Source organism: Lepus europaeus, chromosome 1, assembly GCF_033115175.1.
Source record: "Lepus europaeus isolate LE1 chromosome 1, mLepTim1.pri, whole genome shotgun sequence".
Classification (NCBI taxonomy): domain Eukaryota; kingdom Metazoa; phylum Chordata; class Mammalia; order Lagomorpha; family Leporidae; genus Lepus; species Lepus europaeus.
The window spans coordinates 152222766-152241189 of NC_084827.1; the positions used below are offsets into that span (position 1 = coordinate 152222766).

Consider the following 18424-nt stretch of genomic DNA (forward strand, 5'->3'; position numbering starts at 1 on the left):
GATTAAAGACTTGTTCCGCTGAGCAGGTATCTGCAGCTTGCGCTGTACCTGATATTCTTTGGGAAGACCCAGCCTTTCTCAGCCTAGAAACCACAGCAGCAAATCGGAGAGAATTTGAGTTAGGGATGCTATCACTCCAAATACCAGTCATGGAGTGCGAGGCTTTGGAAGGGATCCGAGTGTGCTCAGAGTACAGGCTTCTTACACAGCAAGTTCCAGGTCAGAATGCTGATCTGCAGGCCATGCATTGTACCCTGTATATATCTGACACCTTTTATTCCTTCCAAGGTTTTCTAACCCTTATCACGTACTTATCCTTGCAATAATCTAGCAAATAAATCAGATATTGTTCATGTAATATTTGATAAAGCTATTTGGGCAGAACCGCCCAAACACAGATGGTTTGTGATCTGAATATGCTTGAGATTTTCTTTATGTATTCGACATAGTGACTCCCAGAGAGTCTATCCTGATGGAATGGCTCATGATGGACTTTTCTGTAGAACTCCATCTACAATCCTCCTCCTATGGGCAAGAGGTCCTTGAAATAACATGTGGTCATGGCAAATGTGTTTTAAATTCTGACACAATTGAGCCAGAAATTGGAGATCTGGTGATGAGGTCAAAAGGGGAAAGAAGTCACGAAAAGGAGATTATGAAAACTATCACTCTTGGTAATGCAAATAATTTATTTTTAAAACACTTCTGTCCTGAAGGAGAAAAAAAGCAGTCATATGTGTCTCCCTCTCTCCCTGTAACTCTGACTTTCAAAAAAAATCTTTTTAAAAAATTATCACTATTGAATGGGGGTACCCAAAGAGAGTCAAATGAGATTGTAGCATAGCAGATAAAGCCACTACCTATGATGCTGGCATCCCATATGGGTGCCAGTTCATGTCCCGGCTGCTCCATTTCTGATCCAGCTCCCTGCTAAATGGCCTGGGAAAAGTAGCAGAAGATGGCCCAAGTACTTTGGCCCCATTTGAGAGGCCTGGATGAAGCTACTGGCTCCTGGCTTCAGCCTGGCCCAGCCTTGTCTGAGCAGCCAGCTGGGGAGCAAACAAGTGAATGGAAGATCTCTCTCTCTCTCTCTCTCTCCATCTCTGTCTGTCTGTCTCTATGTGTGTGTGTCTCCTTCTCTCCCTGTAACTCTGACTTTCAAAAAAAATCTTTTTTAAAAATTATCACTATTGAATGGGGGTACCCAAAGAGAGTCATAAATGAGATCTTAGCTCTATTTAAAATGTTTTTTTTTTCTTTGAAAAATTTGAAGCAAATTGGGATGATCAATTTTATGTGTCAACTCGACTGAGTCACTATACCAAGATATTTGGTCAAATATTATTCTGAATATTTCTATGAAAGTTTTTGGATAACATTAACACTTAAATGGATGGATTTTGAGTAAAGCAGGTTACTCTTTGTAATGTAAGTGGCCTCATCCAATCCATTGAAGACCTTGGAAGCACAAAAGCTGACCACTCCTGAACAAAAAGAAATTCCGCCAACAAATAGTTTTTGGGTCCCAACTATAACTCTTCCCTTAGTCTCCAATCGGATAGCCTCCTCCATCAGATTTTGAACTGGCCAGGCACAGTTAGACTTGAATTCTGTCAGTCAACCCTCCTTTCCATCTATAAAGCATAAAGAAAACAAGAGTGATGGCTGGAAAGCACATACAAAAGAGGTACAGGAAAGATGTCAGCCATCTTGGGCTTTAGCTGTGTCATAGAAACCAACACTCTGGAAGTCACAGCCCCCTTGTCTATTGGAATTCCACCCACTTCATGCAGGTCCTTCTCCATATGGTACCGATGGGATACAGGTCTCTCTGCCTGTGTTCTTTCAGGTGCTCAACTCTTTACAGATTCCCTTTGGGAAATTTCTCACCCACTGCAGAGTGGTCCCAGTGTGTTTGTCCTTCCTCTGCTTCTGGACGCTGCTCGAGCATCGGCTGGAATTCGGCTGGTGCTCACAGACATCAGGCAAAGACAGGCTTTCTCCTGGTTGCTAGGAAACCATGGCTAAATGCAAATAATTTATTTTTAAAACACTTCTGTCCTGAAGGAGAAAAAAAGCAATCATATGTTGGGGACAGGGTTGTGATCCTGACCTGAAGTTCACGTATCTTTTTACCTGAGTAGGCTTAGGTTTCTCATCTGAATGATTAATCAGAAAACCGAGATGATGCAAGAAACCCATCTTCCTCAGGGCTGTTTTTTTTTTTTTTTTTTTTTTTTTTAAATAGCATTTGACTGCAGACAAAGGAACCAACTGACAAAGCAGGATTGCTGGAAAAGCGAGTGAAATACTGGCTTCTCCACAATTAGGGTGCTGCAAAGCCCTTAGGGTCATTGCTCTTGATGACTATAGACAAACAGCAGTGAAAATGCTGAGGAACCATCACCTTGGGTGCAAGCCATCACCATCACTCTCCTACTGAGTGGGCTCCCAGCTCATCACTTGCCTCCTTATCTCAGACACTGTTCATTGCTTAAAGCTTGCTAATGACTTCCCATTTCTCTTAGAGTAAAATCTGAACTCCTAATCATGGCTTCAAGTGGATAGAGACAGAATTTGTTATTCTGGCTGGTCTGAGATTGGGTGTCTGTTAGCAATACCTTCTAATCCTCATTTCCATCAACCAAGTCTCTTGCTATATAGAGGAGCAAAAATGTCTTTTCCTCACTCCAATTCTTCTTGACATCTGCATGTCTCCCTTCTTTTCCTCCACGTATGGTAACAGGTCATCTGTCACCTGAGGTTCCTCAGTGGAGAAGGGACGAAAAAGATCAGAGATACCTTCCTGCTTATGCTGTTTTCTCAAATGTTGTTACTGTATTTTGGGTTTGCATATTCTGAGTCCCATCAACATCTTAACAGGCAAAATGTCTGCTCTCTTATTTGTAGAAACTTTCTTGCCCTTATTGGTTGAATGCTAGGAGTTGGCAAACTGTGATGAGGTCCAGGATATGTTACTCCCAAAAGTGGTACATTGGCATAGTGAACATTTTAAGATGAAAGAATTTGAGCAAATGGTTAAAGCAGGGTGTCCCTTCTCACTGACCCCTCCTACCACGTTCTCCTGAAGCAGGTCATAGGACCTAAGAAGGATTTTCTGTCCTTCCTCTGAAGCAGCTCTTAAGATCCTCATCTGAGAGTTACCGGCCACCCTGTACCCCTCCAACCCCACCTCTACCCAAGAGGAAGGGAATATTCTTATCTTTGAAGACACAGAGTCACAAGGAACCTGAATGAACAGAGATGACTGAACAGGACTTTCCAAGTTCCCCCTGGATTACTCTCACTATAGCAGACACTCTATGTCCAATTATAGCTCTCCCTGACTGCCCACTCTTCATCAAATATAGCACAAAGTACACGATTTTAAGCTGTTTCTCTAGTCTTCATTTCCTTATGAAGACTCCCATGTCGTGTAACACTTACACACACATGCTTTTCTCTTGTTAATCTGTCTTTTGTTACAAGGGCCTCCGCCATGAATATAGAATGGGCGAGGAAAACAGCTCTCTCCTACAACCAGAGGGCAGTGTTTGCAGGGCGGTGGATTTGGTGGTGGTGGTAGTGGAGACTGCATGCCGTCTAAGGAAGCACAGCATTTTTGCATTAATAAAACATGTGGTTCAGAAAACTGTGAGCACAACAGAGCAGACATTCAGGTAAAGGCTAAAACTGGGCTCACCCTAGGATTCACGCATGTCTCAGCACACCAGGGTGGGTTTGGCGGCCCCGAGGTGTGGGGGTACTGGGATTCTGTTTGTTTCAGTGGTTCTCAGCACTGGCTGTACTTCAGAAACACCTGAGGAGCTTGTGAAACTCCCCAGGACAGTTAATTCAATGGCTGCTGTAGGGCGCAGACACCCACGTTCTTTCCATTTCTCTGATGGCTCTAATAGGAAAACGAGGTAAGGAGGCTTCAGAGCTTGCGAAAGTCTGAGGAACAGCCTACTAATGCTCCAGTCCTGCAGTCTCTAATCCTTGGTTCCAGGGAAAGTTTCCTTCACTGTCTAAAAAAGACATGAAGACAACAGAGAGACCTCTTTGTTCCTTTAATCATTATCATACATGATGCTTGGTGCTGTGGCAGCCAATTTATTGCTGTTCTGAAGATAAAGCTACTATATGGATGAAAGTGGAGTCAAAGAACTTCTGGGTATGTTTATAAGTTTTAAAGTTGTTCTTGTCTTGAAAAAAGATCTTATTTTTAAAACCAGTTCCAGCTGGAAATTGATGGGAACTTTAGCCAAAGATATGCTGAGTGGTACATTCCTCTAAATTTGGCCTCAAAACTCATGTCAGGGGGCCGGTGCTGTGGTATAGCAGGCTAAACTTCTGCCTGTGGCACCAGTATCCCATACAGTTGCTGATTTGAGCCCTGGCTACACCTCTGCTGATCCAGGTCTCTGCTTATGGCCTGGGAAAGCAGTAGAAAATGGCTCAGATGTTTGGGCCCCTGTACCCAAATGGGAAACCCAGAAGAACCTCTTGGCTCTTGGCTTCAGATTGGCCCAGCTCTGGCTGTGGCAACCATTTGAGGAGTGAACCAGCAGATGGAAGACCTTTCTGTCTTTCTCTGTAACTCTACCTCTCAAAGAAATAAGTAAAATCTTTAAAAAGTTGCAAGACTTGACGCTGAATTGGGCTTTAAAAAACAAAAAGCTCATGCCAGGATCCTTGGTAGGAGGGGCTGCGGTAGAAAGGAATGAATAAAATCAGAAAGCATATTTTTCATATGGTCACCAAAGGGTTTTGTGAGAAGAGCATGTTGGCAGCAACAATGGTACCACAGCATCTGACATGAATGGGGACTGTAGCACCAACTGTGGCAGCAAGAGGAAGGCGCCCTTAGTCTCTGACAGCAGCAGCCTGGTGTCAGGTGTCACAAATAAGTGTGATGCAGACCTTGGGAGGTCACAGTCAGAGCTGCAATGATATTCTCTTTGGTGGGAACAAGCTACTATTTTCCGTTATGGAAGAGCCAGGCACTATTTTAGGCTAAGACAACATCAAGTGATGTTTCTGCATATTACAGAAACCCAGTCTGAGCTAACTTACATAAAAAAAGGCATTTATTGGAAGGAGGCTAAAAATATTTGTGGGCTCAAAGGGCAGGAATATAGCTGACTAGCCTTGAGGAACTAAGCTCAGTATGTGATATTTTGGAGAATCAAGAAATCTTTGCTCTTGGTACCTGCTTTATTCTCTCTCTCTCTCTCTCTCTGTGTGTGTGTGTGTGTGTGTGTTCATGCCTGAATTCTCTGATTCCCAGCCCCCAAAGTAGAAAATGGCTGATTGACTGCTTCCAAGTTTGTATGCTCTATGCAGACACACAGACACATGCTGCTCTCCTCGCCTCTGCTCCAGTTCTGAAAGTTCTCCAGCAGATTCTTCATGGACTACTTACTACTGGCTCCATCAACTGCATCCAGGGAGCAAGGTCTCATTAGAAGAACACTGAGTCCCAGTGCACCAATAACATTAAGACAGGGAAGAGGGGAACCTAAAGGGCTGTAACAAGAAAAGAAACCAGTGGTGACTGTTGCTTGGTAACCTAGAGATTGAATTTACAGATCATACATGACTTATGCAAGCAACTCTAAACTTCTTAGGAGGATTTTGAAGGATTCTAAAGTTCCTATGGGACTTGCTCAGTTAGAATCAGAAACATTGACTTGGGCCGGCGCCGTGGCTCAACAGGCTAATCCTCCACCTAGTGGCGCCGGCACACCGGGTTCTAGTCCCGGTCGGGGCGCTGGATTCTGTCCCGGTTGCCCCTCTTCCAGGCCAGCTCTCTGCTGTGGCCCGGGAGTGCAGTGGAGGATGGCCCAAGTACTTGGGCCCTGCACCCCATGGGAGACCAGGAGAAGCACCTGGCTCCTGCCTTCGGATCAGCCGCCGCAGCCATTGGAGGGTGAACCAACGGCAAAGGAAGACCTTTCTCTCTGTCTCTCCCCCCCCCCCCCCACTGTCCAGTCTGCCTGTCACAAAAAAAAAAAAAAAAAAGAAGAAGAAACATTGACTTGAACTAACACTTATCCTTACCTGACTTCGTGCATAGGAAATTACAGCAAGAAGTGTCTATTAGGGTTGCATGTTTGCCATAGCAATTAAGATGCTGATTGGGATGCCCATATCCCTTAAGGAAGTTCCCAGGTTTGCATCCTAGCTCCACTTCAATTCCAGTTTCCTGTTAATGCATATCTTGGAGGTAGCAGGTGATGGCTCAGTAACCTGGGTCCCTGCCACCCATGGGGGAGATATGGATTGAGTTGCAGGCTCCTGGCTTTATTTTGGCCCAACCCCAGCTGTTGCCAGCATTTCAAGAGTGAACAAGTGAATGGAAAAACTCTGTCTCTCTACCTTTCAAATAAATAAAAATAAATAAATAACATTTCCAAACAAATTAAAGGAAGTGTCTATCATATTCCACTTACTATCCTTAGCAGGATTGTTTATAAACTTTCATCCTTCACCTTCCTTGAGAGCCTGTTATATAACAATACACAGCAGCAGAAATGTTTATGTCAAAGCTTCTGTCAGTCAGAACATGATAGTCCAAGGGTCTCAGAATCCAGGCTTTTCTGAATTTTTTCCATCTTCCTCTAGTTATTTAGTTATTTCTCCTTAGGCTCCTCCAACTGGTAACTGTCTCTGTTTCTCCTTTGTTCAATAACCTTGTCCCCTTTGAAGGACAGATATTCTCTAGAATGTGCCATGATTTGTTTGTGATCTTGGCAAAAACATTACCTAAATGATGTGTGTCCTTCCAAGTGCCTTGTATTATGGGGTTCGTGGTGCTGCTATGTCTTGTTACTGATGATTTTAACCTTGACTATTTTTTTTAAATATCAAATCACAATTTAATTTTAGTGTTTTCTATTTTTTTAAGATTTATTTATTTGGAAATCAGAGTTACAGAGAGAAAGAGAGATGAGAGAGAGAGAGAGAGAGAGAAAGTGAGAGAGAGAGAGAGAGAGAGAGAGAGAGATCTTCCATTCACTGGTTTACTTCTGTCATGGCTGCAATGGCTGGAATTGGGCCGATCTGAAGCCAGGAGTCAGGAGCTTCCTTTGGGTCTGCCACGTGGGTGCAAGGGCCCAGGCACTTGGGGCATCTCCCCCTGCTTTTACCTGGCACACTAGCAGGGAGCTGGATCAAAAGTGGAGCAGCTGGGACTCGAACAGGCACCCAGATGGGATGCTGATGTTGAAGGTGGTGGTTTAATCTGCTATGTCACAGTGCTGGCCCAACCTTGACCATTTTGTTTAGGTGGTGCCACTATGTAGTCATTATTCAAGGAAACTTGTGAAGTGGTAGTTAAAAATATATTTGGGGGCTGGTTAATCCTCTGCCTGTGGTGACGGCATCCCATATGGGTGCCGGGTTTTAGTCCCGGTTGCTCCTCTTCCAGTCCAGCTCTCTGCTGAGGCCCAGGAGGGCAGTGGAGGATGGCCCAGGTGCTTGGGCACTGCACCCGCATGGGAGACCAGGAGGAAGCACCTGGCTCTTGGCTTTGGATCAGCACAGCGCCGGCCATGGTGGCCGTTTAGGGAGTGAACCAATGGAAAAAAGACCTTTCTCTCTGTCTTTTCCTCTCACTTTCTATAATTCTACCTGTCAAAATAATCAATCAATCAATCAATCAATCAATATATTTTGGATCCACTGCGGCAAATATTACTATGCCATTTGAGTAATGGAAATTCTCTATTTCCCTCTTTCATCTTCATTAGTCATTTGGGTTTGGAATTTCAGTTGGAATTCTACTGCAAGGAAGAGCTGTCCTGTTTTCTCCATGTATTAATTAATTGATTTATATCAATATTTTCTCATAGATGTTTTTATTCTAAGGGCTACCATCCAATACTATTCTCTCTTTTTTTGCTCACATTTTTGTAGTTTGATGAGGATGCTCCTAAATCAGAAAAGACCCGGTTTGGAAATGAGCTGTGTCATTTGTTCAGGTGCCTGGCCTTAAGAAACATGCCCAATGTTTCTGAGGTATCATCTGCACATTGTGTATGATAGCAGGTATGTGAAGAGTGCAGATAAACTCAGGCAGTGGGTAAGAAGGCAGCAGTACAGTGCTTGCAACAAAATCTTGATTCAACTAACTTGGTTCCTGTCCGCTCAACAAATACCAATGTGTGAAAGGAGCCTTCTCTGCTGGAAGAGCTCTCAAAACAAATACTGTGCTTGTTCTGATGTAGGAGACTATCTCATTGTCCCTGCTAGTGCCAAGAATGGCAGAAAGCAGGCTGTCATTGAAACATTTTAATCAGCAATGATTTCTTCCTCCTAGTGTTTATATTCATTTCTTGAAAGAGGGATCTTCCTTTTAGTTTGAAGTAAAACTTTTTTAGGCAGGAGAGCCATGATAACTTTAAAAGTACATGGAAAAAAAAGTTTATTTTTCCAACTGGATTATTAAAATATTTTCTGAGTTGTTCTGTTATTATTGTTTCAAGGCAGATATTTGCAAGGGTAGCATTTCAGGATGATTGTTCTCCTTTAGTTTGTTGAGAAATAAGGGATCTGGGTAAGCCTAATCACAGCCAAGTTTCAAAATGTGACCTGAAAAAACTCAAGGTGGTGACATTAACTGTTTTTTTCTTCACTGGTGCTTCTTGAAGGCAGAGTCATTCATTCATTCATTCATTCATTCATTTAGAAAGGAAGAGAGAGGGAGAGAACTCTCATTTAAGAGTTCATTCCCCAATGCCTGTTACAGCTGGGACCAAATCCAAGACCAGGAACTTTAGCTCAGTCCATGGATGGTGGAGATCCAAGAACCTGCTGCCTCCCAGGGTGCACATCAGCATGAAGCTAGAATCCAGAGCCAAGCCCGGGCTTGAATTCATACCTTCTAATATGGAACTCGGGCTCCCCAAGTGGTGTCTTAACTGTTAGACCAAATATTGGCCCCAGTCCTGTTGGCTTTTGTGTCCTTTATGAGCACAGTTTACAGGACAGATCCTCCCAGTCTCCTGCTTGCAATAACTCTCAGACTGAGAAGCACTTCTGCCTCTATAGACATGCAGTATAATAAGAAAAATGAGAAAAAAAAAGGTCAAAATTGGTTTATAAAAATGTGGCATATTTTAAATGTTGAATTATAAGTGTGCTTTTTATAAAACAATGATATCTGAATATCATTTTTATAAAATGATTTCTGAATCTATGGTGATCTAGAAATAAGATATAAAAGTTTTTTTGTTTATTTCAACTTTGATTTTATATACAGTTAGAAATAATATAAAGAGTGGGGAGAATGTGAATTACTGGCCCAAGCTCTGTTCTTTCATCCTTATCTGCACTTCAAGATAGCTCTAGTTTATTAGACACACAGGCTATTAAAGCACGTAAGATAGAAATTGGATGTTATAGAAATTGGGCATTAAAAATATTACCTATTGTTGCAGGTATGTGGTTTATAGTTAAATCGCTGCTTGGGACTCCTCCATCCTATATATATATTTTTTTAATTTTTTTTTTGACAGGCAGAGTAGATAGTGAGGGAGAGAGATAGAGAGAAAGGTCTTCCTTTTTGCCGTTGGTTCACCCTCCAATGGCTGCTGCAGCCAGCGCATCGTGCTGATCCGAAGCCAGGAGCCAGGTGCTTCTCCTGGTCTCCCTTGTGGGTGCAGGGCCCAAAGACTTGGGCCATCCTCCACTGCCTTCCCGGGCCATAGCAGAGAGCTGGCCTGGAAGAGGGGCAACTGGGATAGAATCCGGTGCCCCAACCGGGACTAGAACCTGGTGTGCCGGCGCTGCAAGGCGGAGGATTACCCTGTTAAGTCACGGCGCCGGCCTCCTCCATCCTATATTGAATTGTCTGATTTGCATCCCAACTACTCCACTTCTGATCCAGTTCTTGCTAATGTGTACACTGGGAGGCAGCAGATGATGACTCAAGTGCTTGGGTCCCTGCCTCCCACATTAATGGAATCCTGGGCTTCCGAGTTCTGTCTGGCCCAGTCCTAGCTGTTGCAGGCATTTGAGAAGTGAACCCGTAGAGAGAAGACCTCTCTTTATCTCTCACTCTGTGTATTTCTCTACATTTCAAGTAAAGTAAAAATAAAGAAAAGAAAAAAATTTAAAATATGTTACATGTTAAATATAAGTATTACTTTTCAAAATATGCAAAACTGGGCTAACTCTATCACCTCTAACTTTGTGACTTTTCTCTGTGCTAGCTGGTTTGGTGGTAGGAAGGAAGTCAGTGATAGAATTTGGGCTGTGCAAGCAGACAGGAGTTCAGTGGATTTGAGTTGGAATCCTAGAATCATAGGCTGTAAAACTAGAAGAATTTGAGATTATGTAGTAAAGTTTCCTTTGGCTTAGAGAGATAAGAAATGTCCCTGAGGCCCAGACAAACTGAAAGTAGAAGCCAGGAGTCTAAGTGACAACTCAAGTGACCTTGTTGTTATAAATGTTATGTAGAAAGTTTAGTGCAGAGCAGTTGCTCGAGCTGTTCAAATCACTCCTCTATTTTTTTTTTTAAATCTCTGTAGAAATAAATGACAGATAATGTTTCAACACGTCACTTTTGGAGGGACACAAACATAGAGGCCATGGGCATCCTTAAGTTCTTCTCTGTTCTGCACTTCAGCCTCTCCTGTGTTCTACACCTTTCCAGGCTTGACCCAGAAAGTCATGAGGTCAATAAAGACAATGGAAGCAAATACATGAATGGGCAATCAGGAGGACCTGGAATATCCCTGAAGCAAAATTCATTCTTTCCCCATGAGATAGTTGTCCTAGGACACTATGCATCGTTAAACCCTAAAATGAAGAGAGACAAGATGCCTGTGCTAATCCTGTGAAACTTACTTCATTCCACACCCTTAAATTCTCAAAAGCAAACTTGCCTCAAAATGTTACTGTCTTAGTCCATTTTCAGTTACTTTAATGCAATACCAGAGATTGGGTATTTTATAAAGAAAAGAGGTTTATTTAGCTTACAATTTTGGATGCTGAAAGTCCAAATAGTGTGAATAGTGTGGCAATGGCTCTGGCAAAGTCCTCTCCAGCTGTGTCACTTTGTACTCAATGCATCATGGCAAAAGTGAAAGGCAGAGGTTGGGATCACATGGTAAGACAGGAAGCCAGAGTGCCTGGGGAAGGGCCAGGCTTGATATTTTGTAACAACCCTCTCCCATATTCTGTTCTATCTTTCTATCCTTCTGTTTTTGTGCCAGTACCAGGCTGTTTTGCTTATAATTGCCCTGTAGTATGTCTTAAAATTTGGTACTGGCCGGTGTCATGGCTCAATAGGCTAATCCTCCGCCTGTGGCGCCGGCACACCGGGTTCTAGTCCTGGTCGGGGCACCAGATTCTGTCCCAGTTGCCCCTCTTCCAGGCCAGCTCTCTGCTGTGGTCCCGGAGTGCAGTGGAGGATGGCCCAAGTCCTTGGGCCCTGCACCTGCATGGGAGACCAGGAGAAGCATCTCTGGCTTCTGGCTTCAGATCAGCGCAATGCGCCGGCTGCAGTGTGCCAGCCACGGCAGCCATTGGGGGGTGAACCAACGGCAAAGGAAGACCTTTCTCTCTGTCTCTCTCTCTCTCACTGTCCACTTTGCCTGTAAAAAAAAAAAATCTGGTACTGTGATGCCTCCAGCTTTGTTTTTGTTGTATCAGATTGCTTTAGCTATTCGAGGTCTCCTGTGTTTCCATATGAATTTCAGCATGATTTTTTCTAGATCTGGTAAGAATGTTTTTGGTATTTTGATTGGTATTGCATTGAATCTGTAAATTGCTTTCAGAAGAATGGACATTTTGATGATATTGATTCTTCCAATCCATGAACATGGAAGATTTCCCCATTTTTTTGTCTCTTCTATTTCTTTCTTTAATGTTTTGTTAATTTTCATCAAAGAGATATTTGACATCCTTGGTTAAGTTTATTCCAAGGTATTTGATTTTTTTTGTAGTTATTGTAAATAGGATTGATATTAGAAGTTCATTCTCAGGCTTGGCATTGTCTGTGTATGCAAAGGCTGTTGATTTTTGTGTATTGATTTTATATCCTGCTGCTTTACCAAGCTCTTCTATGAGTTCAAATAGTCTCTTGGTGGAGTGTTTTGGATTCCCTATATATAGAATCAAGTCATCTGCAAATAGGGATATTTTGACTTCCTCATTCCCAATTTGAATACTTTTGATTGCTTTTTCTTGTTAAATGGCTCTGGCTAAAACTTCCAGTACTATATTGAATAGCAGTGGTGAGAGTGGGCATCCTTGTTTGGTTCTGGATTTCAGTGGGAATGCTTCCAACTTTTCCCTATTCAATAGGAGGCTGGCCATGGGTTTGTCATAAATTGCCTTGATTGTGTTGAGGAATGTTCCCTCTATACCCAATTTGCTTAGAGTTTTCATCATGAAAGGGTGCTGCATTTTATCAAATGCTTCCTCTGCATCTATTGAGATAATCATATGGTTTTTCTTCTGCAGTTTGTTAATGTGGTGTATCACATTGATTGATTTGCAAATGTTGAACCATCCCTGCATCCCAGGGATAAAAAAACACTTGGTCTAGATGGATGATCTTTCTGATGTGTTGTTGGATTCTATTGGCTAGAATTTTGTTGAGGATTTTTGCATCTATGTTCATCAGGGAAATTGGTCTGTAGTTCTCTTTCTCTGTTGTGTCTTTTTCAGGTTTAGGAATTAAGGTGATTCTGACTTCATAGAAAGAATTTGGGAAGATTTCCTCTCTTTCAGTTGTTTTGAATAGCTTGAGAAGGATTGAAGTTAGTTCTTTAAATGTCTAGTAGAATTCAGCAATGAAGCCATCTGGTCCCGGGCTTTGCTTTGTTGAGAGAGTCTTTATTATTAATTCAATTTCTGTCTTGGTTATGTGTCTGTTTAGGTTTTCTATGTCTTCATGGCTCAATTTATTTTATTTTTTTTTTATTTGACAGGCAGAGTTAGACAGTGAGAGAGAAAGACAGAGAGAAAGGTCTTCCCTCCATTGATTAACCCCCTGACTTGCTGCTAAGGTTGGTGCTCTGTGCCAATCCAAAGCCAGGAGCCAGGCACTCCTCCTGGTCTCCCATGCGGGTGCAGGGCATGGCTCAATTTAGATAGGTTGCATGTGTTCAGGAATCTATCCATTTCTTCTAGGTTTCCCTGTTTCTTTGGCATACAGCTCTTTGTAGTGATTTCTGATGATTCTTTTTATTTCTGTGGTGTCTGTTGTTAAATTTATTTTTTTTCCTCTAATTTTATTGATTTGGGTTTTCTCTCTTTTTTTTGTTAGGCCAATGGTGTGTCAGTTTTGTTTTGCTTTTTTTATTTTTTCAAAAAACCAGCTCTTCATTTTACTGATTTTTTTTAACTTTTTGTTTCAATTTTGTTGATTTCTTCTCTAATTTTAATTCTTTCTTTTCTCCTACTAGTTTTGAGTTTGGTTTGCTCTAGCTTTTCTAGATCCTTGAGATGCATTGATATCTCATTTATTTGATGCCTTTCCAATTTCTTGATGAAGGCACCAATTGCTATAACGTTTCTTCTTAACACTGTTTTTGCTGTATCCCATAAGTTTTGATATGTGTATTGTCATATTCATTTGTTTCCAGAAATTTTTTTTAATTTCTTTTTTGATTTCTTCTATGACCCACTGTTCTTCTAGGCACATGTTGTTTAGTCTCCATGTGTTTGCATATGTTCTTGAGATTCCTGAGTTTTTGATTTCCAGATTCATTTCATTGTTATCTGAGAAGATTCATGGTGTGATTACATTTTTTTTTTTTCAATTTTCTGAGACTTACTTTATGGCCTATTATGTGGTCAATGCTAGAGAAAGTTTCATGCACTGATGAGAAGAATGTATTCTGCAACTGTAGGATGATAAGTTCTGTAGATATCTGTTAGGTTTATTTGGTCTATGGTGTTGATTAACCCTGTTGTTTCCTTGATGATTTTCTGTCTGGTTGATCTGTCCATTGCTGAAAGTAGGGTATTGAAGTCCCCCAATACTATTGTATTGGAGTCTATGTCTCCCTTTAGATCTGTTAACATTTCTTTTAAATAGCCAGGTGCCCCATAATTAGGTGCATGTATGTTTATAATAGTTACATCTTCCTGTTGGGTTGATCCCTTAATCATTACATAGTGCCCTTCCTTGTCTATTTTAACAGTTTTTGTGTTACAGTCTATTTTATCTGATATTAGGATGGCTATTCCAGCTCTTTTTTTGGTTTATGTTGGCATGGAATATCTTTTTCCATCCTTTCACTTTCAGTTCTCCCCACCACAGTCAGGAGTTTCCACTCAGCTTATTGCTGTGAATACACACAAGCTGGTGCAGCTGTTACGTATGTCCAAAATGGCAGCCACTCTATTGGCTTGTTAAAGGACACCATGGTGACTGGGAAAAGAAAAACATGTCTCTCTTTTTTTTTTTTCCCTCCTCTAGTTTGATAGACACAGTATTCCCCACAGGACTCCAAGCTGGGTTCCTTCTATGCTCTTCCTGCAGTTTTATCACCAGTGGCTTGGGCTGCTACAGTCTGGTCACCTCACTCTCCAACACTGGTACAGAGGCTCTCGGCTGCTGGGGTCCAGAGTTGTGGGCATCCATGCCCTCCACCTAGGTCCACTGTGTCTCTTTAATTTGTCCAGAGTTTCCTCTGCTGTTTTCTCCCTATCCCTTCCCTGAGACTGCCCTCTCTCCACTTTTTTTAAAACTATCTTCTCCTAGAGTAGAGCAGTAAGCTCCCTCCCTTCTCTACCATTTTAATCTTCCTCTAGGTTATTTTCATAGCTCTTTCTGTCTTCCAAAGATGCTTTGGTTTATCAGATATGAACACTCATTTCATCTGCTGTTGTATGAGGATCTGTGAAAAAGGAATACCTACAAGGCTAGATGGAGAAAGTGAGCTTGACTCTTGGAAACACTGGGTAATAAATAGCTTCGAGAATCTCTACAGTGAAATTCACAAATGTCACCTTCACCCAGTAAGTGTGAGGTATCAGTGAGGCCACTTGGCTAGAAATCCAAGCTATTCCTTCCATATCCGCTTTCTCAGTCATCAAATGACTATTCTCTCTCTGTGTCTCTTTCACAGTTCTAAACCTGGGCAAAGAGAAAAAGCAGATTTTATTATTTAGTCCCCTAAAATCCTAACTCTATTAGTGGGTGCAGAGAAAGGATTATGAAATCAATTCTGGTGACGGGCAGCTGGGGTGTAGAGGATGGGCAGCAGGCAGGGTTGGTGGCAGCAGAATGTTGGCTACCAGAGTACTTAGTCTAATGGGCAAGCAAGCAATTTCCACCTCAGTGTGTGTGTGGGCTCATGGAAGTGTTGTGAAGAGTGAGGACTATGCCCTCCTAAGCTATGTGGATTGGCGTGACTACCCCTTGCCCAATGTGGCCCATGTGAAGCAGGTGTCTGCCAGCCACAGGGCCTAGAAAGAGAAGGAAAAGGCCTCCTGGAGCCGTGTCACCAGAGATGAGAAAGTCAATTTGTATGGCATTCGGTTCAATGGGAGCTTAGCTGAGAGGAACAGGGGTGCAAATGAATGGGAGACAGTTGTAGGCACAGCGCTGTTCTCCATCGTCTTCACTGCCCTCATTCTGATAAGGGAGAAGCACTGTGTACAGCCCCAACCTACACACCTTTGACAAAGAGTGGGTGGGCATGCAGACCAAGAGGTTACTGGACATGAAGGTCAGCCCAATCCAGGGCTTCTCTGCCAAGTATCATGAGGCCACGTGACTAAGCTGAACTACAAGAACAAGTGGAAGAAGTAAGAGCTCATTGCTGTGGATCCAAGCCTTCCTGTGTTCTGTTGCCTCTTGCAATGCTGCATATTTTCTGGAAACTCATATGTTAAACTGTGAAAAAAAAAATCAATCATTTTAGATGTGTGCCCTAAACTGCTCCACCCTTTGTACCTCCTTTTCCCAGTTCTGAAAGGAAGATTTTAATAGTGTCCACCTCATGAAGCTCTTAGAAGAACTAAATTGGCTCATTCATGTATACAACTCAGAATAGTACATGACACGTCAAAAGTAGTCATTAGATGCTGACTGTTATTTATAATATTTTCACCAAAAATAAAGCATGCATTTTTTGTAATGGCCTTGCCCTTTTTGGTTGGCCAATCCCACATCACAAGTATCGTTGTATGCCCACAGATACACTTCTATACCATTAGAGTTAATGACTGCCCTGTATTTCTCTGTCTAAAGGTTCCACAACAAATGTTGCCTCCTCTTTTAAAAGATGTATTGAAATCTGGGAAAAGGATGTGCAATAAACTATAAAGCTTATACACTTTTTCAAGTATTAGTCAAAATGAACTTAAAAAATCTTAAAAGTTTGGGGCTAGCCTTGTGTGAAGTAGCAGGTAAAGCTGCAGTGTGTGATGCCGGCATCCCATATGGGTGCTGGTTCAAGTCTTGACTGCTCCACTTCTGACCCAGCTCCCTACTAATGGCCTGGGAAAGTCGGGGAAGATAGGCCAAGTGCTTGGGCCCCTGCCAGCCATGTAGGAGACCCAGAAGAAGCTCCTGGCTCCTGGCTTTGGACTGGCCCAGCTCTGGCTGTTGTGGCCATTTGAGGGAGTGAACCAGCAAGTAGAAGATCATTCTCTCTCTCCCTACTCCACCCTGTAACTCTGCCTTTCAAATAAATAAATAAAAATCTCTTAAAAATCATAAAAATAGAGAAGAGGGTCCTATTGTCTTGGAAACCAGGAAATAGTGCCAGTGTTCACAAACTTTGAACAATATTCTCCAGATACAATATAGCAAGACCCAGATGAAAGAAAATGTTTATAACTATTAGGTTCAGTAGTAGATAAAAATTAACAAAGGCTATAAAAGGATCTGGGCAATAAAATAAATGATTTACTTCAATGGTTGTATAATTTTATTTATTTTTTAACTTTTATTTAATAAATATAAATTTCCAAAGTACAACTCTTGAATTATAGTGGCTTCCCCCCCCAACCTCCCTCCTGCAACCATCCCATCTCCCAACCCCTCTCCCATCCCATTCTTCATTATGATTCACTTTCAATTATCTTTATATACAGAAGATCAACTTCGTATATACTAAGTAAAGATTTCAACAGTTTGCACCCACACAGACACACAAAGTATAGAGTACTGTTTGGGTAGTAGTTTTACCATTAAGGACAGAGTTCCTACATGGGGAGCAGGTGCACAGTGAATCCCATTGTTGATTTAACAATTGACACTCTTATTTATGATGTCAGTGATCACCTGAGGCTCTTGTTATGAGCTGCCAAGGCTATGGAAGCCTCTTGAGTTCAGCAATCTTGTGATAGACAAGGTTCTGATCTTGTGTAGACAAGGCCATATTCAAAGTGGAAGTTCTCTCCTCCCTTCAGAGAAAGCTATTGCCTTCTTTGATGTCCCGCTCTTTTGGCTGGGATCTCACAAACAGAAATCTTTCATTTAGGTCATTTTTTTTTTTTTTGCCACAGTGTCTTTGCTTTCCATGCCTGCAAAACTCTCATGGGCTTTTAAGCCAGATCTGAATGCTTTAAGGGCTGATTCTGAGGCCAGAGTGCTGTTTAGGGCATTTGCCATTCTATGAGTCTGCTGTGTATCCTGCTTCCCATGTAGGATAATTTTCTTCTTTTTAATTCTATCAATTATTATTTGCAGACACTGGTCTTATTTATGTAATCCCTTTGACATTTAATCCTACCCTTTTTTTTTTTTTTTTTTTGACAGGCAGAGTGGATAGTGAGAGAGAGAGAGACAGAGAGAAAGGTCTTCCCTTTTGCCTCTGGTTCACCCTCCAATGGCCGCTGCAGCCGGCACATCTCGCTGATCTGAAGCCAGGAGCCAGGCGCTTCTCCTAGTCTCCCATGCGGGTGCAGGGCCCAAGGACGTGGGCCATCCTCCACTGCCTTCCCGGGCCATAGCAGAGAGCTGGGCTGGAAGAGGGGCAACCGGGACAGAATCCGGCGCCCCGACCAGGGCTAGAACCTGGTGTGCCGGCGCTGCAAGGCGGAGGATTAGCCTGTTAAGCCACGGCGCTGGCCCTATCCTTTTTTTTTTTTTTTTTTTTTGACAGGCAGAGTTAGACAGTGAGAGAGAGAGAGAAGGACAAAGAAAAAGGTCCTCCTTTCCGTTGGTTCACCCCCCAAATGGCCACTATAGCCAGTGCACTGCACTGACCCGAAGCCAGGAGCCAGGTACTTCCTCCTTGTCTTCCATGCAGATGCAGGGCCATCCTCCACTGCCATACTGGGCCACAGCAGAGAGCTGGACTGGAAGAGGAGCAACTGGGACAGGATCTGGTGCCCCAACTGGGATTAGAACCTGTGGTGCCAGCGCCACAGGCAGAGAATTAGCCAAGTGAGCTGTGGTGCTGGCCAATCCTACCTTTTTGATCAATTATGAACTTAAACTGATCAC

At 42.5% G+C, this 18424-nt stretch overlaps 1 pseudogene; it reads left to right on the forward strand.

The window, feature by feature from the left end:
* Positions 1-15235: 15235 nt before the first annotated feature.
* On the forward strand, positions 15236-15743 carry LOC133763378 (cytochrome c oxidase subunit 4 isoform 1, mitochondrial-like; annotated as a pseudogene).
* The last annotated feature ends 2681 nt before the right edge of the window (positions 15744-18424 follow it).